Here is a 20,348-nt window from a genome sequence, read left to right on the forward strand (position 1 = left end):
ATTTAAATTTTACAAACCTAAAAATGGGACAATATAATTTTACATCGTGATTTGTTTTAAAATATTTTAGGAAGTAAATATTTGTTACAAATAATATAACAAATATGTTGACACTAGATATTGTAATTTCGGAATTAGTGTAGTAGCCTTCTCGAATCACATACAGCCAGCGAAGGTCAAAGGTCTTAGTGTTGAATACGAAGTAATTTTAGTGTTTCAAAAATATATGAACGAAGTTTCCTTTCATAAAGGTCCTGCATGATCATATGGGTTAAGGTTAAGGTTGACTCGTAATTTGAGGGTCGCGGGCTCGAATCTCTGTCACACCAAAAATGCTCATCCTTTCAGCCGTGGGGGCGTTATAATGTGACCATCAATCCCACTATTCGTTGGTAAAAGAGTAGCTTAAGAGTTGACGGAAGATGGTGATGACTAGCTGCCGTCCCTCTAGTCTTATACTGCTAAATTATGAACGCCTAGCGCCGATAGCCCTCGTATAGCTTTGCTCGAAATCCCAAAAGAAACAAACGATCGGTCTCTCCAACGAAGCTTTCGTAACTCTTTATGACCTTGAGAGTGTTACTTGTGGTTAGTATAAACAGGAACGTTTCTCAACATGTCTCTCTTCTTTGGAAATCTCCATTAAATACTCTTCAAAAAAAGAAACGCAAAAGGGATATTTTTGTTATTTTAAAGAGAAAAATATGTAATATCGCTACAAGCTCAAAGTATGTGATGTTACACGTGTTAAGGCACTGATTGTCAGACCAAAATGACAATAAAAGTTGTGCACTTTGAAAACGGAGGAAAACATCGGATTTATCGCCAAAACGCATTCGTGTCCAATAAATTTGTTTGAGAGATCTGCATGTTCTGCAAGTGCAACATGTGCAAAATCCCTATAAAAGTGACGGGTTCTCGGTTTCCATAGCTCAGTGTTAAGCCACCGACACGCAATACAGTTACGCCAAGACTGACTAAAGCACAACGCAACAACACTATTGGTCGTTTGGAAGCAGGCGAATCTCGATCAGATGTTGCCAGAGCTGTGAATGTCCACCCAAGCACCATCACAAGGCTATGGAATCGTCACCAACAACATGGATCAACTTGTGACCGTCCACGATCTGGCAGACCTCGTGTGTTCACGCACGCACAAGATCGCTACATACGGTTACGTCACCTTCGGGATAGGACTACCACTGCGACGTCTACTGCCTCAAACATACCAGGGCTGCGTAGGATTTCCGATCAGACCGTACGCAACCGTCGACGAGATTCTTAGGCCCCATGTGCAACCCATCATAGTGAACGTCAACGACGTTTTCCAACATGACAACGCCCGTCCTCACACAGCCCGACTCACCACTGTCTTCTTGAGACATCACAACATCAACGTTCTTCCCTGGCCCTCCAGATCACCAGATGTAAACCCCATCGAACATCTTTGGGACGAGTTGGACCGACGTCTGCGACGGCGACAACCTCAACCTCAGACTCTCCCTCAGCTTGCAGCAGCTTTGCAGGCTGAGTGGATAGCCATTCCACAGGATGTGATTCGTCATCTCATCGCTTTCATGGGCAGGAGATGCCAAGCAGTTATTGATGCTCACGGGGGGCATACTCGTTATTGACGTTTAGTGACGTTAAACTTCAACTAGTGAGCGTGGACTTCGCCTTTGCAGACTTTGGATGTTCAGCAGTGAATGTGCAAAGTTTTACACATGTCATACAGAACTACCCGGAATAAAGTTGTTAACAAAATGTCTCAAATTTTGCCTTTTGCGTTTCTTTTTTTTTTTTTTTGAAGAGTATATAATATTTTATTAATTTTTTGTGAATATAAATCACAATATTCCTTAATACTGATAACTGTTCAATACTGGAAACATTTGAAAAGCCGCAAAATGCTTCAATAAACATTATATAGATTCTTTAATAAATCAGGTAAATCATACAGTGATCTTTAATAAACATAAGACAAAACTAACACTTCCAATTAATGTTTAAAGTCTAAATAAATTTTTAAATTATTAATTAACCATACGACCTACCACAATTGGTTTATTCGGTTGTAATTGTATTTATCATATCTATGGTTTTAAAATAGTATTTACACTTTAAAAACAAATCTTATCTAATGCCAACACTCTGGACACTGAGTAAAAATGTAAATCAATACGTGTACATATTATTAAGATACGTTCATACGAAGCTCAAAAGCCTAAAAGTTCTGGGAAGTCAAGTACATCCGATAGACAATCGCATTATTTATTTTTACTAGTCTATTAATATATATATGCAATATCTGACTAACAAGTTATTTTGCAAGCTTAACACATGTATATTATGTTTCTAAATGTTCTTGTTATTAAAATGATTTCGATTCAATGTTAGTAAGTTAAATTCTAATACCTCATTTTCTGTAGACTTCTGATAATTTTGTTGTAATTTATGTTACGTAACCCTAATCGTGACTCTTACCCTCTATATTACAAGTTTAGATACCCTCCCAGCCCCACGATTTTTAATTACCGTTGATACTTTTAAGAATAACGGACAAACTAAGTCTAAATTAAGGAATAAAAATTACAGTTAATTTTGAGTACACGAACCAATAAATATCTATTAATAATTATTATTAATCGATATTTATTGGTTCGTGTACTTAAAATTTTAAGGCGTATAACAAATCGACCTTTCCTCTGACAGAGAACTATTGTTGCCATATAACTTACCTGCTTATAAAGTCACATAACTTTATCTGAAACATTTAGATACACAACGATCACGTGATCACTTTACAAAATCATACTTACTGTTATTCACTAACACACCGTTATTATCGTAGCAGATTACCCCATCCTGACTGTCGTATCTTGTTAGATCTTCAGCATCTATATACAAATAGTGACCCGTGGATCGCATGTTCATTCGTCTGTTATTTCGAATTCCATGCAATGCAATAAAAGGGTCATCTGCGCTAGCTGTCCCTAATTTACAGTGCAAAACTAGAGGGAAAGCAGCTAATCACCATCAACAACCGCCAACACCTGGTCTACTCTTTACAACAACGCATAGTGTGACTAACCATCACATCATAACGTCTACACGGCGATTATGTTTAGTATGAAAGGGACTCGAACCCGTGATCCTCCTCTTACGACTCGAATGCCCTAATCACCTCACCATAACGGAACCGTTGGTTTGTTCACAAGATCTATCACTGATGCATTGTTATTAAAGAATATATCATTTCATTTTTTTTAAATAGTTACATGAACATTACTTATCTTTACATAAGAACGTGTATTTTTAAATACAATTATTTAAAGGTTCGTTAATAATAATTTTTGAAGGATATTAACGTAATTCTGTATTTTTAATTAATTTATATTATATATCGTAATAATACTCAGTTTTTATCTGAATTGAAAATACGCATGCGCGTACATAATAGGTAGAAGTAAATATTCTTGTGATACACATTTTGCAGAACAACATGTTAAAAGATTATCAAAGTTTTTTTAAAAAGTTTATCTTTCGGTTTTAAAATAACATCAGAAATTTATTTATTGGAATCATTACATACGATTAAGTTTAGCCCTAATTAAACTAACTGAACAACCGTACACAAATTGTTAGGCTTAAAACAAATTCACTTTTAAATTTCGGTGTATGCGATTAGAATTATTTTGTATTATTCTAGAAATCACGTATTTAAAGAAGTACTATTGCAATAAATATATTAATTTGTGAACATAATTTATTATTTTTAAGTAATAATATGTAAAGATTGATAATGAAAATTAGTGTGTGTTTGTGTGTTTTCTTACATCAAAGCCACATCGGGCTATCTGCTGATCCCACTGCGGGGAATCGAACCCTTGATTTTAGCGTTGTAAATCCGTAGACATATCGCTGTACTAGCGTGGGCATAAAATTGATAAGAAGTGTGTGTGTGTGTTTTCTTATAGCAAAGCCACATCGGGCTATCTGCTCAGCCCACCGAGGGAATCGAACCCCTGATTTTTGCGTTGTAAATCCGGAGGCATACCGCTGTACTAGCGGGGGGCAAAATTGATATGAAATATGTGATCCTATAAAAATACACCAGCTTTCCGGTCACATATATCTACCATATATAACAACCATTGACTGTGTAGAAGTGTTTGAAATGTTGTAGTTAATATTTGCAGGTTGATCTATCTAATATACTGTTATTCTACATCTGGGAACAAATCACGTGATTAACGAAAGCTACCTTTACTGGTAGACCAGAAAACTGTCATATGTAACCACAGACTGTGTAGAAGTATTGAACTTTTCTCAATTAATTCTTGCGTGTCGATCTTTCAGAGCAGAATCAAACCCATGTTCACTTTACGTGAAGATGTATAATATCCTGGTGGTGTAACTTACAAACTATTGACACCTGATTAGTTTACACTGGTGAAAAGAAATATGAATTTACAGATTTAGGTGAAATCACAAAACCATATAATAACATATCAAAACAGTTAAATAATTAAAGGAAGTTCCCTGTTACGTGAAACTTAAACAAATATTATTATCAAATACTAATGTATCTATCCGCCAGTTTTTCGTGTTATTTCGATCACCAGATAACCACCTACAGTTTCTCAGGGTGCCAGGTTAATCTGGTAAAAACCTTGTAATTGTAATTATTGTGCAGTTTATATTCTATAATAAAGAAGTTTAAAGTCACCTTTTATCAGTCACGTGCTTTGTAAATGTTGTAGATAGAACAGAAAGTTACAAGAAAAAACTAACATTCTAGGATGAACCTAACCAACCAATCAGTAACTAGAAGCTTCCCTGATTAACGAATCAACAACCAGCAGTTTGTCTGACAGTAAAGCGAAGGTGATCTACGAACATTTGAAAGTCTACTAATTCTTGGTAAGTCTGTTATTGTGCATAGAGTAATATGATGTATAAATGTGTTTCAAAGTATGAGGGTTATTTCAGTTCCATGCGATCCACGTTATGAATCATTATTGTGGTTAATAATGATATGATGTTAGTAATCCTTTCTAAAGTTTGTAAAAGACATAAATAAAACTGATAAAAATACACTTCACTAATTTAACACCATAACAGTTGTTATAAATAGAAAAATTCAGTGAACTGAACAAAGATTATATTTCTTGTAAAAATGTTATATTTATGTGAGAATATATAATTTCTTTATTGTGTTCTTCTCTCTTGCTATAGGTATTAGACTTGTGTTATTGTTTGAAGGTTATTTATATTTAACGCAATATAATTAAAGCTGTGTGGGGTTTTTTGTTGTTGTTATGTTTTCTCAAACTAACATTTTTAAAACGGAGCCATACGTTGTTGTGGCCTGAGAATAAAATTGTATGTTGCTGTTTCTTTCTAGATTACTTGTATAAACATATAGGATGGTAACCTCTATATATACAGATAAGAAACTTGACCAGAAGGTGGCGATAATCACAGGTATGTAAAATTATATAATAAAAACATGTTGTATGTCTTCTTACCGTTACCATTCTAACTATAAATCTGATACCTATTTCTGTATCCATTACCAATCAATTAGCAGTATTTTATAATAAACCTATTAAATATAACATTGCTATATTTGTGAAATACTGTGAAAATATATTTCACTTCATGTATATGCCCGATATACAAGCGTGTTAAGGCGTGCGACTCGTAATCTGAGGTTCGCGAGTTCGCATCCCTGTCGCGCCAAACATGCTCGCTTTCCCAGCCGTAGGGGCGTTATAATGTGACGGTCAATCCCACTATTCGTTGGTAAAAGAGTAGCCCAAGAGTTGGCGGTAGTTGGTGATGACCAGCTGCCTTCCCTGTAGTCTTACACTGCTAACTTAGGGACGGCTTGCACAGATAGCCCTCGAGTAGTTTTATGCGAAATTCAAAGAAACAAACAAACAAACCTTTTATTTCACATTGTTGTATTGGTGAAATACTGTGAAAAAATGTTTTCCTTCGTGTATAACAAACAATCTCTTAACGTTACACATTTTGAAGACAAACGTTTCTAACTGGAAATAATAAATTTAAAACGTCGTTCTGATAAAATGGTAACTGGTATATGCTTAGGGTTTATGAAAACGTTACATTTGGACAGTTTTAATTTTAATATACGTGTTCCCGGTAAACGACCAGGGCATCTCTATGCTAATGTGTTTTTACTATATTTAATGTCTTATCAGTTTATTTTATAAATTTGTATTATATAAGAAACGAATGTTTCACTACATTTGAATGACTACAGATTAGCTTATGTTGAAGCTGATTTTATCACTGGCTACTTTCCGATATTTTTGAGCGATACCTCCTCGACCAACAGGTAACGTTAGTCGCAGGTTTGGCAATAAAATGAACTTTATTGTTTCTGACGGGCTGTACGCTGTTAATAAAATAAACGTCTAATAAAATAAATTAGAATAAACATCAAACCGATTAATATTGATAAACTAAGTGTCCATTCTATAAAATTCTACAAATTAGGATACTCTAGTGTATATCTAAACATTTAGGTTCTAGTTCAGGGATAGGTAGAGCCACTGCCGTCTTGTTCTCACGCCTGGGAGTGATAATCTTGACAGAACGTTATATAACATAGAAGTTTTTATACATTAGAAATATTTGATAAAAAATCCGAAAAAAACGACCTTTATTTTCATATATATATATATATATATTTATTTATTTTACCCAATGTTTAATATTCAAACAGTTCTCCACATTGAACTTGAAGCCTCAACAGCGAAACATTTGTTAATACATCTATACATACATACATATATACATCTGCAGTGTAAGGTCGTTTTCTTTCTTAACTTTTTTATCAAAATGTGTAAATCCCTTCAGCATGCACTACATGCGCTACATGAAATGTTTACATGACAAATATTGTACATTTAGTAATTTATAAATGACGCCATATTAATTTTTGATTGAACTAAAATATGTTCTTAAAATAGGAACTGTTGTTTCAAGGATGTAGAAACTAATAAGAAAGTCTGACTTAGGTTGACCTTTAGTTGAGAATCAAAATGAATAAATAAAAAATAGACAGTTGTAACAACTCTGGTATTGTTCTGGGTCTGTGAAGAAAACACATGGAAGTATCCTCACATCACGGTTTTATAATGGATTCTTTCAAATATACTTAACTTATTTCAACCGAGAATATTTGTTCACCAACACACAAACAAATACTTGTAAACAGAAAAATCAAATAACTAAAAGTTCCAAGTATACTCTTCAAAAAGAGAAACGCAAAAGGGATATTTTTGTTATTTTAAAGAGAAATATATGTAATAACGTTACAAGCTCAGAGTATGTGATGTTATACGTGTTAAGACACTGATTGTGAGACCAAAATGACAATAAAAGTTGTACACTTTGAAAACGGAGGAAAACGGAGGATTTTTCGCCAAAACGTATTCGTGTCCAATAAATTTGTTTGAGAGATCTGCACGTTCTGCAAGTTCAACATGTGCAAAATCCTATAAAGTGACGGGTTCTCGGTTTCCATAGCTCAGTGTTAAGCCACCGACACGCAATACAGTTACGCTAAGACTGACTGAAGCACAACGCAACAAGGCCATTGGTCACATGGAAGCAGGCGAATCTCGATCAGATGTTGCCAGAGCTGTGAATGTCCTCCCAAGCACCATCACAAGGCTATGGAATCGTCACCAACAATATGGATCAACTCGTGACCGTCCACGATCTGGCAGACCTCGTGTGACCACGCCCGCACAAGATCGCTACATCCGGTTACGTCACCTTCGGGATAGGACCACCACTTCGACGTCTACTGCCTCAACCATACCAGGGCTGCGTAGGATTTCCGATCAGACCGTACGCAACCGTCGACGAGATTCTTAGGCCCCATGTGCAACCCATCATGGTGAACGTCAACGACGTTTTTCAACATGACAACGCCCGTCCTCACACAGCCCGACTCACCACTGTCTTCTTGAGACATCACAACATCAACGTTTCTCCCTGGCCCTCCAGATCACCAGATGTAAACCCCATCGAACATCTTTGGGACGAGTTGGACCGACGTCTGCGATGGCGACAACCTCAACCGCAGACTCTACCTCAGCTTGCAGCAGCTTTGCAGGCTGAGTGGACAGCCATTCCACAGGATGTGATTCGTCATCTCATCGCTTCCATGGGTAGGAGATGCCAAGCAGTTATTGATGCTCACGGGGCATACTCGTTATTGACGTTGAGTGACATTAAACTTCAACTAGTGAGCGTGGACTTTGCCTTTGCAGACTTTGGATATTCAGCAGTGAATGTGCAAAGTTTCACACATGTCATACAGAACTACCCGGAATAAACATGTTAACAAAATGTCTCAAATTTTGCCTTTTGCGTTTCTCTTTTTGAAGAGTATATTTCATTCGGAAACTAATTAATTTCATACTAATTAAAGCGTAATAAATAATGAATAATACATTACATTATATTAAATACTCGATTATAACTGGAATGTAACAGATTATAATTAAATCTTCATAGTGATAACTAACACGTAATAAATTATATGTTAAACGTGATATATTATAATTCAATCAATTAATTATAATTGGAACGCAAATATAATTGGAATGTGATATGTTATAATAAAATCATAATTATACTGACAAAAATATATTCTACTAAGCTTGATAACCCAAGTAACATACTTCTACCTAAAAGTTTATCGGATGTTTGTTTTATGTAAAAAGTTTGTAAAACCTGTTGATGTTGGTAAGCTTACATATAAAGCAAAAAATATTTGAAATATTTTTTCTTTTTTTTCTCTCTTTATAACTTACTACATTTCTAATACAACACACGCGGTAGTAACACAAAATATCATATAATAGTTTAATTCAACAGTTTACTGTGATACACACAACTTAGTAATTTATTCTTGTCTTCAAACTTGAAATGTTCACTTTCGTTAATATTTCAGCCTTTGTGTGACGTCGGTGATTTAACCATACAATCAGATACTGAACGGATTATGAAGTCAACAACTGATACCTGATGAAGACTGGATATTTTGGTGATTTTAGTTATTACAGAAAATAAAGATTAACACATTACTTTTATACCATAATTATTTTTTCTTTCATTTTTCGTCCAATTCATAAACATTTAAAGGCTAGTGTTCCATTATTATTGCAAATCAAATTTTAAGCCTGGCAGGTCTGGTTTATATTAACTAAAGGAATATAAAAGCTTATCACTCCAAGTAAAGAAAGTAAACTGGTAAAAATTTTAACAGACACATAAAAAGCTTAGCATTTCAAGTAAGAAAAAGTAAACTAGTGCAATGTTTAGATAAAGTATTTATGATTATCCTCTGATTACTCTTTTTGATGTACTATATTTACGTTCGAGTTAATGTCCCACTTTTGTTATTATATATACGAAGCAGAACAAATGGTCTTTTATATCTTAGCTTTTTGTATTTTATGTAAAGTTGGTAGTTTTATTTCTAAATAAAAATCACGTGACTTTTGTTAGACTTCCTTCACTGAACACATACATTGTCCAATGTGACGACCTAATTCTATGACCCAATACCAGCTGCCCTTCCTTCACCTTTGTTATGTTTTGTAGAATCTTCAGAACGTGGCTCCTGTTACTTTTCTAAGTCTAAAGGTGGGTTCCTACTTAACCTACAAAGTACCAAGACGTTCTTGGGTTTCTTCTGTTACACAAAGTACAAGTCGTTCTAGAATAGCCAGTGTTTTACTACTGTACTCAAAGCATCTCTTGTTTAACGATACAGTTAAATATTAAAAAAGTCCGTTCTTTGAAGAGATGAAATTCTTTTCATACTTTAATAAACAGGAATAAGGACACATTCTGTAATGTAATATTCCCTGAAATTCATCTGTACTTGTAAATCACTTCTTTTAATTGCAGTGACACAGAAGGATCTGAGATTCCAGCCTGAGTGATTGCAGATCATGGAAATTTTACTAAGATATATATAATAACGATCTGTACTCACTAAAAGTAAGAGGTAGGGATAAAATAGAAATTATCTCATGTGAAGAGATCACCATAGTGCGTGTTGCCTACTAACAAACTCTATCAGCTTCAGAAGTTTCAGTTATAACCCTAATAGCTGGCAAAGCACTAGTAACTAAAATGTCTAAAATTCTGTGATACACTAAACATTTTACATGTCTTTAATTTTTAATTCGTAAAATCAAAATAATGGAAATGTAAGAGGAAATAAGAAACATTAAAATGTGTTGTTTTTGTTTTAGTTTAATAATGCTGGAACAGTAGCACTGGACTCAGCTCAAGATGGTTCTTTAGGGACACTAGATTTGGTGTGGAAAACCAACGTTCGGTAAGAAAGCTAATATCTAGTAGTTATATAAAGAAGTATTTGATTTTTGAAAATAAACTACGAACCTATTTTAAACCATGGGTCCCTCATAGACGATGTTTTTCATTTTTTCTTCACTAGTAATGATAAAGAGGCCCTAATGGAAAATATTTTGATTGTCTTGTACACGTATGAGTGTCCGTTTTAGTGAACAGTATAAGCTTAGCTATATTCCTCCATCCTACCTCATCCCTCCAGAAATATTAAAATTTCAAACGTAAATATTTATTTAATATTAAGTTCAATTTGCTTTAATGTTAATTTGATATATTTTTATGGATGCGATACCGTATTCACATTTTGAAACATGCTATAAACAAAATATAATATATTACTTTATAATGTGTCAAAGAAAAAATTCGCTTCCAGGTATTGAAGCATCCAGACGAAAAAATATGTATATGTTAACGATAAATACCGCTTCCGGTAGCAGACGATAGACGCGTATTTCAACTTAAAATTGTCGTTTGCGCACCTTCACTTGTGAGAAATGTGACATGGGCAGAAAAAAGCATAAAAACAATCAATCAAACAAACAAATACAGAGACTTGGAGAATTATATGAACACAATGAATGAACTTTATACTTATTTTATATGTAGTGTTAAGAAAAATATTGTAAGACTAAATTTTAAAGGATTCAACCTCTGTTTCTTATGAACAAATTTCGTTACTTTTCATGTATTAGAATATTGTTTTCTCTATTAAAATAAAGCAATGTGTACTTTATGTTATAATCTACCTAATATAAACTGTAGAATTAGTAGATATGGTTAGAACTAGTAATTTATAAACAATTTTCGTTAAGGAGAAATGCTTATAAACTTTCTAGGATCGTTGTAAAATAGTTCGGTAATAAAAAATATTCTGTAGAGATGTGCGACAGAACGCCATATTGGTTTTGATAGTGACGTCATCTGTTGCTTTAATGGTTAGTTTTAAAACATTCTAAATATTTTTCTTCTATGTCTTCCAAGTTCTGTGTACCATTTGACGATGCTAGCGGTTCCTCACCTGATTGAAAGTAAAGGTTCAATTGTCAACGTTTCAGGCGTTGCCGGCAAAAAGGGGAGTAAGTATTCTGATATGGAAGAGCCAGTGAAAAATTGTAGATTTTGGTTTTATTAAAATGTGGCACGGAATTATATTGTTTTTAAATACTTATCAGCTTGTAGTTTGTCTTATTTTACTTCTTAATGTCATGTTAATTTTATCCTATAATTTTTTATCACAGTCCTCTTTATGGCGAAGTTTTAATAATAAAATAGTTTTGTCGTAATCCGATATAAACATGAAAAAAGTTAAACTTAATTGAAAGCTCTTGTCAGATTTAGTTAACTCTGTTGAAGTTTCTAGAAGCTAAAGATGGTAAATTCTTAGTTTTCATATTGTAACGGTATTCACTTTGTTTTCTAAATCTAGTTTCTAATCAAACAATTTTATTTTTTTTCTAATGTGCAAGAACCCTGTCCAATTTCATGTCGAAAGGCGCTTTAGATCAGTTTACCAAAAGTGTGGCAATAGGTGAACTTATTAACAAATACAGAAATATTGAGGAACAAATACAGCTTTACATAAAAACATCTGGGACTGTTCATAAATTTTAAAATATAACATAACTATAGATTTCTTCGTCTGAGTGATAAAGTTATGTTTCATCGTCAATTTTGACCACAATATTTCCATCTGCAAATTATTATTGATACAACATTACCAAAATGCCCTCCAGTGGCTCAGCGGTCTGTCTGCGGACTTACAACGCTAAAAACCGGGTTTCGATACCCGTGGTGGGCAGAACACAGATAGCCCATTGTGTAGCTCTGTGCTTAATTCAAAAAAAACATTACCGAAATTAAGCCCAAAGTGATTTCTCGATTAATGAAATACAATTGCTTAAAGGTTTGTTTGTATAGCATATTTAATTAATTAAAATCTTAAGCTCAAAATAAACGAATTGATTATGTGGAATAACTTACATTTCAGTCTCCATTTACTAACGATCATTTTTATTAGTACATTATATTCAATATTATTATAGAATACGTGTATTCTAACTTCAATCTTTGAGGTTCTTGTCAGTGTAAGGAAACAAGGTCAACTAATGCTTTCTTTCAGTATTAGTTTAAAGAGTTCGTAAAAATTCTGTTTTGCCCTTTGAGGAATAGTAACCGTCCTCCAACGTTAATATACAAGTGTAATATTACTACATTGATTTAAAGGTGTAACAGATTATTCTAAATAGAATTTACTTGTGTGTTGTCAATACACTGTATAATCACTCTAAACGTTATCTAGGTTATTTGTCATTTACTAAAATAAGAATATTCCTTAAAATAATATCAATAATTTATTACTTATTGAGCTATTTTTTGGTCTAAATATAATTACACCCTTTGAAACCTTTTCTCGATGTTCGTTTCATATAAAAATTTAAAAAGCTGGTAGCAGTGTTTATATTAAAAGCATGGTAGCGTAAACCAGAGAAACAGATATTTATCACCGTTGGATTGCCTTTAGAAATTACTTATTTTTCCAGACCTTGCTCCCAAACAAATCAGAGTGAACTCAGTAAAGTAAGTGTGTTTTTATGTGTTCATAACCTATATTCAGAAATTTTATATTTTTATTTTTATATCAAAATTTTTATTTCTATTTATTTAAAACTGGGCTCAGTTTATTGTTTGTCGTATTCACACTGTGAATCTGTGGTATAGGCGGTGAATATTTTGTTTTGGTATCGTCTTCTGTCACATATATACATGTTGCGAACGATGGTGTTTATCACAACGATCGTCCGTATCCTGTTTTAAAAGCTGTTTACGTAAGCGAACCTCAACATTTGTAATGATGGGAGAACAGGAATTAATCACACTGTCATTTACATTTCAAAACATTACGTTACTTAAATAATATAAATGTAGATTTATTGTATTTTATTCTTGAATGTCTCTTAACATGAATGAAATACTCAGGAATTACTTTTTGTGGTGGATGGTATAAATAGCTTAAAGCTTTGACTCTGAGTGAAACCAAGAATGTAACACAATTAACTTTTCAAAAGTTCGTGAAATAATATAAATTGTTAGACTGAATTAAACTATTCCCATCACTGGGGAAGGGTACATTTGTTTTTACTGTATAATAGCTTTTAGTTCTTATGCTCCATCAGGAGTGTTTTCGTTTGAAGAGCTCTTTGTTTATACACAATAGGAGGGGAAGTGCTCTTTGGAGATTCAGGAAAAGATATCTTTCTTCTCCTATTTGGGAATCTATGCCTTCTCAAGTCTCTTACACTTGCCATTATTGACCTCAGGGTTTATGATTGGCAGCCATAGATAATCCTACTATAATTACCCAACTGTTGGCGGTGGGTGTTGTTGATTAGCCTACGAGTTCAAAATTATGTATAGCTAATGAAGTTTTGTAGAGCTTTTAGTTTAGTTTGATGCTAAATTTGTAAAAAATAGTCATCCAGTTTTGATTTTTGTTTTATTATCTGAAAATAGTTGATCAGTAAGAATTTTGAGCTGTTTCCAGATCTGAAAACAATACAATTATATTGAGGAGTTACCCATCTATTGATAAGTTCATAAAAGATGAAATTAACGTATTTTATGAATGCTTCACAAATTCTGGACTACTCTAATTCCAACTGAACAAAAGTACAATTAATTATAAACAAGATAAGATATTAGTTAACCTGTATTGTTTGAATTATTAGTTACCCTGTTAATTACTGTCAGAAAGATTTGACGTTCGAGATGTGATGCTGCTTAACACGTTCTGCACCATCAGCTGAGGACCCGTGACGTTGTTGCACTCAATCCCGTTTTAGAAATCAAAGACTTAACTAAGCCTTTGTGATTATGTGTGCTACTTGCTCTGTAACTCTGTAACTAGTTACAAAACAAAGTAACTACTGTTATAATATGAAAAGTAACAATCTGCCATGTTTAACTTTTAGAAACTTCAACAGAGTTAACTAAATCTGACAAGAGCTTTCAAGTTAGTTTAACTATTTTCATGTTTATTTAGGATTATGACCCAACTTGTCGTTAACAGTGAAAGTTCCAAAATAGTTTATGATTAAAAAACCGCGATGAATAGGACTGTGACAAATCATGGGATACATTAACATGGCATTAAGAAGTGAAACAAGATAAATTACACGCTGAAAAGTAATGAAAATGTATATCACTCCATACCACGTTTCAATAAAACAAAAATCTATAATTTTTCACTTGGCTCGTCCATATTAGACTACTTACTCCCATTTTGCTGAGAACGCTTGAAACGTTCACAATTGAGTTTATTTTGGGAAGATTTAATTGCGAATTATAATGTAAGGTACACATTATAAGGTATTATAATGTAATACAATATTCTAATACATGAAAGGTAACGAAATTTGTTCATAATAAACTGGAGGATGAAACTTTTAAAAGTTCGCCTTACAATATTTTCCTTATCTCTACATATAATATATATGTATAAAGTTCTTTCATTATGTACATATAATACTCAAAGTCACTGTGTTTGTTTGTTTGATTGATTGTTTTTGTGCTTTTTCACGTTCGTGTCACATTTCTCACACGTGAAGGTGGGCAAACGACAATTTTAAGTCGATATACGCGTCTATCGTCTGCAACCCGAATTTATCGTTAACATATACACAACACGGATAATTTCTTTGCAGATTTGGCTTTTTTTTTGGAAAGTTTGAGCTAATATATAATTATGGGCCTATTTAGTTACAAGTTATCAACTATACACCTACTAATGCATCATATAATTAATTCACATACAGAAGAAATATATGCAGAATTAGAATGTCGTGAGGGAATTACCTCGTCTACATGAAATGTATATAGAACAGAAATGGAAAAATACTTGTTGATTTCTTAATTAAGAATGCTCATTAGAGAGGTTTATTTTTTACCAAAAGCTTCTTGATATAACAGAAAATAACTTACTTCAAAATCGGTATATTTACTTTAATAATAAATTTTATGCAGTTTCTTCTAGTCAGGATGATCCTACACTAGGTCTTTATTTTCGATATATTATACCAACACTCACTTTAGTTACAAGGTGTTGCGCCACTATCACTCAGACCTCCAGCACCCCGTCACTAAAATCATAAAATAATTGAAGTATTTTATCTAAATAAAGGCTTTTGGGCTTTATGACCCCTCGTATTTCGAGATAACAAGCAAGTCCTAACGTTACACACACCCTGCCTTTTATAAAAGTTAGATGACAAACGATAAAAGTTGATTTTATTGCTGAACCTGTTGGTCGAGGTTTCACTCAAAAACATCGGAAAGTAGCCAGTGATAAAATCAGGTTCAACATAAGCTAATCTGTAGTCATTCAAATGTAGGGTAACATTCGTTTCTTATGTAATACAAATTTATAAAATAAACTGATAAGACACTAAATATAGTAAAAACACATCAGTATAGAGATGCTCGGGTCGTTTACCAGGAACCCGTTTATTAAAACTAAAACTGTCCAAATCTAACGTTTTTCATAAACCATAAGTATATACCAGTTACCATTTTATCATAACGACAATTTCAATTTATTATTTTCTAGTTACAAACGTTTGCGTACAAAATGTGTAACGTTTAGAGATTGTTTGTTATACATGAAGGGAAATATTTTTTCACAGTATTTCACAAATACAACAATGTGAAATAGAACATATTTAATACGTTTATTATAAAATAGTATTGACTGTTTAATAATGGATACAGAAATAGGTATCAGATGTACAGTTAGAATGGTAACGGTAAGAGGACACACAACATGTTTTTATTATATAATTTTACATACCTGTGATTATCGCCACCTTCTGGTCAAGTTTTTTATCTGTAGATGTAGAGGTTGCCATCCTATATGTTTATACAAGCAATCTAGAAACAAACAGCAACATATAGTTTTATTCTCAAACCCCAACAACGTATGGCTCCGTTTTAAAAATGTTAGTTTGAGAAAACAAAACAACAACAAAACACCACACAGCTTTAATTATATTGCGTTAAATATAAATAACCTTCACACAATAACACAAGTCTAATGCCTATGGCGAGAGACAAAAACACAATAAACAAATTATATATTCTCACATAAATATAATATTTTTACGAGGAATATGAACTTTGTTCAGTTCACTGAATTTTTCTATTAATAACAACAAATGGTGTTAAATTAGTGAAATGTATTTTTATCAGTTTTATTTATGTCTTTACAAACTTCAGAAAAATTAATAACATCATATCATTAGTATTTTATAATAAATAAGTTTTACGTTTTACGTAACAGGGAACTTCCTTTGATTATTTAACTGTTTTGATATTAATTATTAAGGGTTCAATAGTGTTATTTCACCTAACTCTGTAAATTAATATTTCTTTTCACCAGTGTAAACTAATCAAGTGTCGATAGTTTGTAAGTTACACCACTAGGAGATTATGTATCTTCACCTAAAGTGAACTCGGGCATGATTCTGATCTGAAAGAATGACACGCAAGTATTAATTGACAAAAGTTCAATACTTCTACATAGTATGTGGTTAAATATGACAGTTTTCTGGTCTGCCAGTAAAGTTAGCTTTAGCTAATCACGTGATTTGTTCCCAGATGTAGAATAACAGTACATTAGATAGATCAACCTGCAAAAATTAACTAAAATATTTCAAACACTTCTACACAGTCAATGGTTGTTAAATATGGTAGATGTATGTGACCGGAAAGATGGTGTATTTTTATGGGATCAGATATTTGTAACTAATTTTCATGCCCCCCGCTAATACAGCGGTATGTCTACAAAACCCTTTTAGAGACATAACGTGAGTATCTTTAATTCATACACAAACATTTATAACATTGATAATAAAATGGAAGCAGAGAAAGGTCTGGCTTTGTCACTAACCTGTGTTTGAGAATTTTCACATATTACTGGAGGACTAGTTTTACATACTACATCTAATACAAGAGCTTTTACAGATCTCTTTCTACATGGTCCTGGTGTCCGAAGTTGAACCACATTCTTTTGCTTTCTAACGTACGTCTATTACATTAAGTATTTGGTGTAAAAGCGTGTTAAGGCGTGCGACTCGTAATCTGAGGGTCGCGGGTTCGCATCCCCGTCGCGCCAAACATGCTTGCCCTTTCAGCCGTGGGGGTGTTATAATGTGACGGTCAATCCCACTATTCGTTGGTAAAAGAGTATCCCAAGAGTTGGCGGTGGATGGTGATGATGGCTAATTGCCTTGCGCCTAATCTTACCCTGCAAAATTAGGGAGGGCTAGCACAGATAGCCCTCGAATAGCTTTGTGCGAAATTCAAAAAATAAACAAACAAACTAACTAACTAACTTGGTGTAAATTTTAGAAATAATTATCTTTAAATTATTTTTCTAATGGTTTTATAATATGAAAATGTTAAAAAGATTTTATAAGTTTTAAGAATTCGTTAAAATGTGTTATTAAATGTAAAACTTTCGTGTGAATTTCATTATTATTAGAATCACTTTAATTTTAAAACGACACCTAGTTGTCCTTAGAGGAATATTAGAACAAGGCTTCATAAGCGTATTTACAAGTTGTATATAAGTATATACAACGCAAAACAGCGTGTCACATGACCAGAATGACTTAATTGATTAGTTTTGTTATTTCGGGAATCGAACGCCGCATTTTGGAGTTATAAGTCCATAAACTACCATTGCACCACCAGAAGACTAGTCAGGTATTCTATACAGCGTGTTTATCATAGCGATACATAAATCTATACGGTCATCATTACTTTAAAACCATTTTTATATATAAATTACTCATTAAGGGATCCATTACTTTGTTGGATAGAAGGTCTCTGATAACATTTGACTCACAAATAAAAGAAAACTGAAATAAAACTATATTGTAACGAATGTCACTAATTTATGTTGGGTTTCAATAGTTATTTTGCATATGAAATAAATGATTCATCCGTTTTACGTTTAATTATTAACTCTTCATGTTGTAACATTACTACGTAAATGAATCCAGGTTGTAATAAACAGTATAAACAAAATTTAGTAAATAAAAAGTTAAATTATAAGTCTATATTATACAAACAGCCATGAGAAACCAACAATATATTTGATTTTAATTAACAAAATAAAGTAATACATGAATCTACTGAATTCTATTACTATTATAGTAATATCACGTACTTCCTTCGTGTCTAATCCAACAGTTGAATTGATGTTGGTTTCTATAGTTGCAGGACTGTAAAATAAAAATCAGTTGAAAATAAAAAGACATATTTACAGGTAAAATATTTAAAGTATTATTTACGGATAATATTTTATCACAAGTTACATCTCTTATGGTAGGTAAGAATATTTTTAGAACAGGTGTGACTATACACAAGTGTAACAGCTATAATTTGTAATAAAATAAACTTATATCAAAACTAGTATTTACTAAACGTAACTGTTGGTGACATCAGTTTGGATGGCTGTTTGTTTGAAATTAATGAGGTATCTGTGCTGTACCCACGATGGGCATCGAAACACGGTTTTTAGCGGTGTGAGTCTGCAGACATGTCCCTGGTGAGCAGATGACGTCAATCAAAGTATTCGGTTCTATTCAAATTCACACAGATTTCACACGACACTTCACAATAAAAACAATTATTACCACAGTGAATAAAAATTGCAACAAATACTTCAGATGAAAGTGAAAATAGATTTGGACATCCTATTGGTTTGTGCTTTATACATAAGTTAACAGATTAATGTGTAGCTTATATAAGGGGCCGGGAACACTCTAAGTTAGTTTACCAAGAGAGTGAATATTTGGGACTTGGATGTGCTCAAAATGTGACAATTAAATTCAAGTATTTGGTCACACAAGACTTACCAAATGATTGATAGTGAACTCTGTTAAGAATATCTCATTAAATGTAAGAACGGTCATGCACAGATTTGTGTAGGTTTACGTGAAATAGTAAATAAAAATATTTATTACAATATTACTGCTTTCAAATTTTATTCATTAAATTTTACTTACTTTCTGAGAGTACAAAGTCCTTTTTTATAAGGAAATAGAAACTACAATATTAATGGAACCATGTTGTACACAAAGGTGAAACGGAAAGGTATAACTGATTTTAATTTTAAACTACTGACCAGACGAAAAGTATATGCGTTATAGCAAACGTCACCACAAAGTTTTTTTCAAACCTGTGACGTGTAAAACTGGATTGACTACTACTGCATAACGTGCCCATAATTGATTGTGTAGAACGTGTTGAAAAGCTTAGACCTATCCAACAATAACTAACACTGTAACTAATAATCCGCTACGTCCATGTATTTATATGCATTCAAACAACACAGATTAACTAATATCCTATCTCGTTGATAATCATAGTTTTGTTCAATTGGGATAACAATAATCCAGAATTTATGAAGTATCCATAATATAGATTAATTTTACCTTTTGTTGGTTTAACAGGAGATAGGTAACTAATTAAAACAAGTGTTGTTTTCCAATTCTGAAAGTCTGACATGTTTGGGACCAGCAAGGTCTGTAAACAATAAAAAGACAAAAATTGAAAATAGAGAGAGAATTTTATTGTTACAGTAACAATGTTTTTAAAACAAACAAAACTGTGAATTTGTTTTATTTAATGTTTACATTAAACCCTATATCAACATTAAGTTACTTTCTCGGATTATTAATAAACGAATAAAAAGCATTGTGTGTGTGTGTAGTTACACCAAGGCAAAAATAGTTCACGAAGGAATACATCGTAGTTATTTTAAAGAATACATACTGTTATGATTTATTAAAGATGACGGAACTCCTTGTTAATAATTGAACTATATTTTTGTAACGCATATATAGAGTAAGCTA

This window comes from Tachypleus tridentatus, chromosome 7 (genome assembly GCF_004210375.1).
Source record: "Tachypleus tridentatus isolate NWPU-2018 chromosome 7, ASM421037v1, whole genome shotgun sequence".
In the NCBI taxonomy this organism is placed as follows: Eukaryota; Metazoa; Arthropoda; class Merostomata; order Xiphosura; family Limulidae; genus Tachypleus; species Tachypleus tridentatus.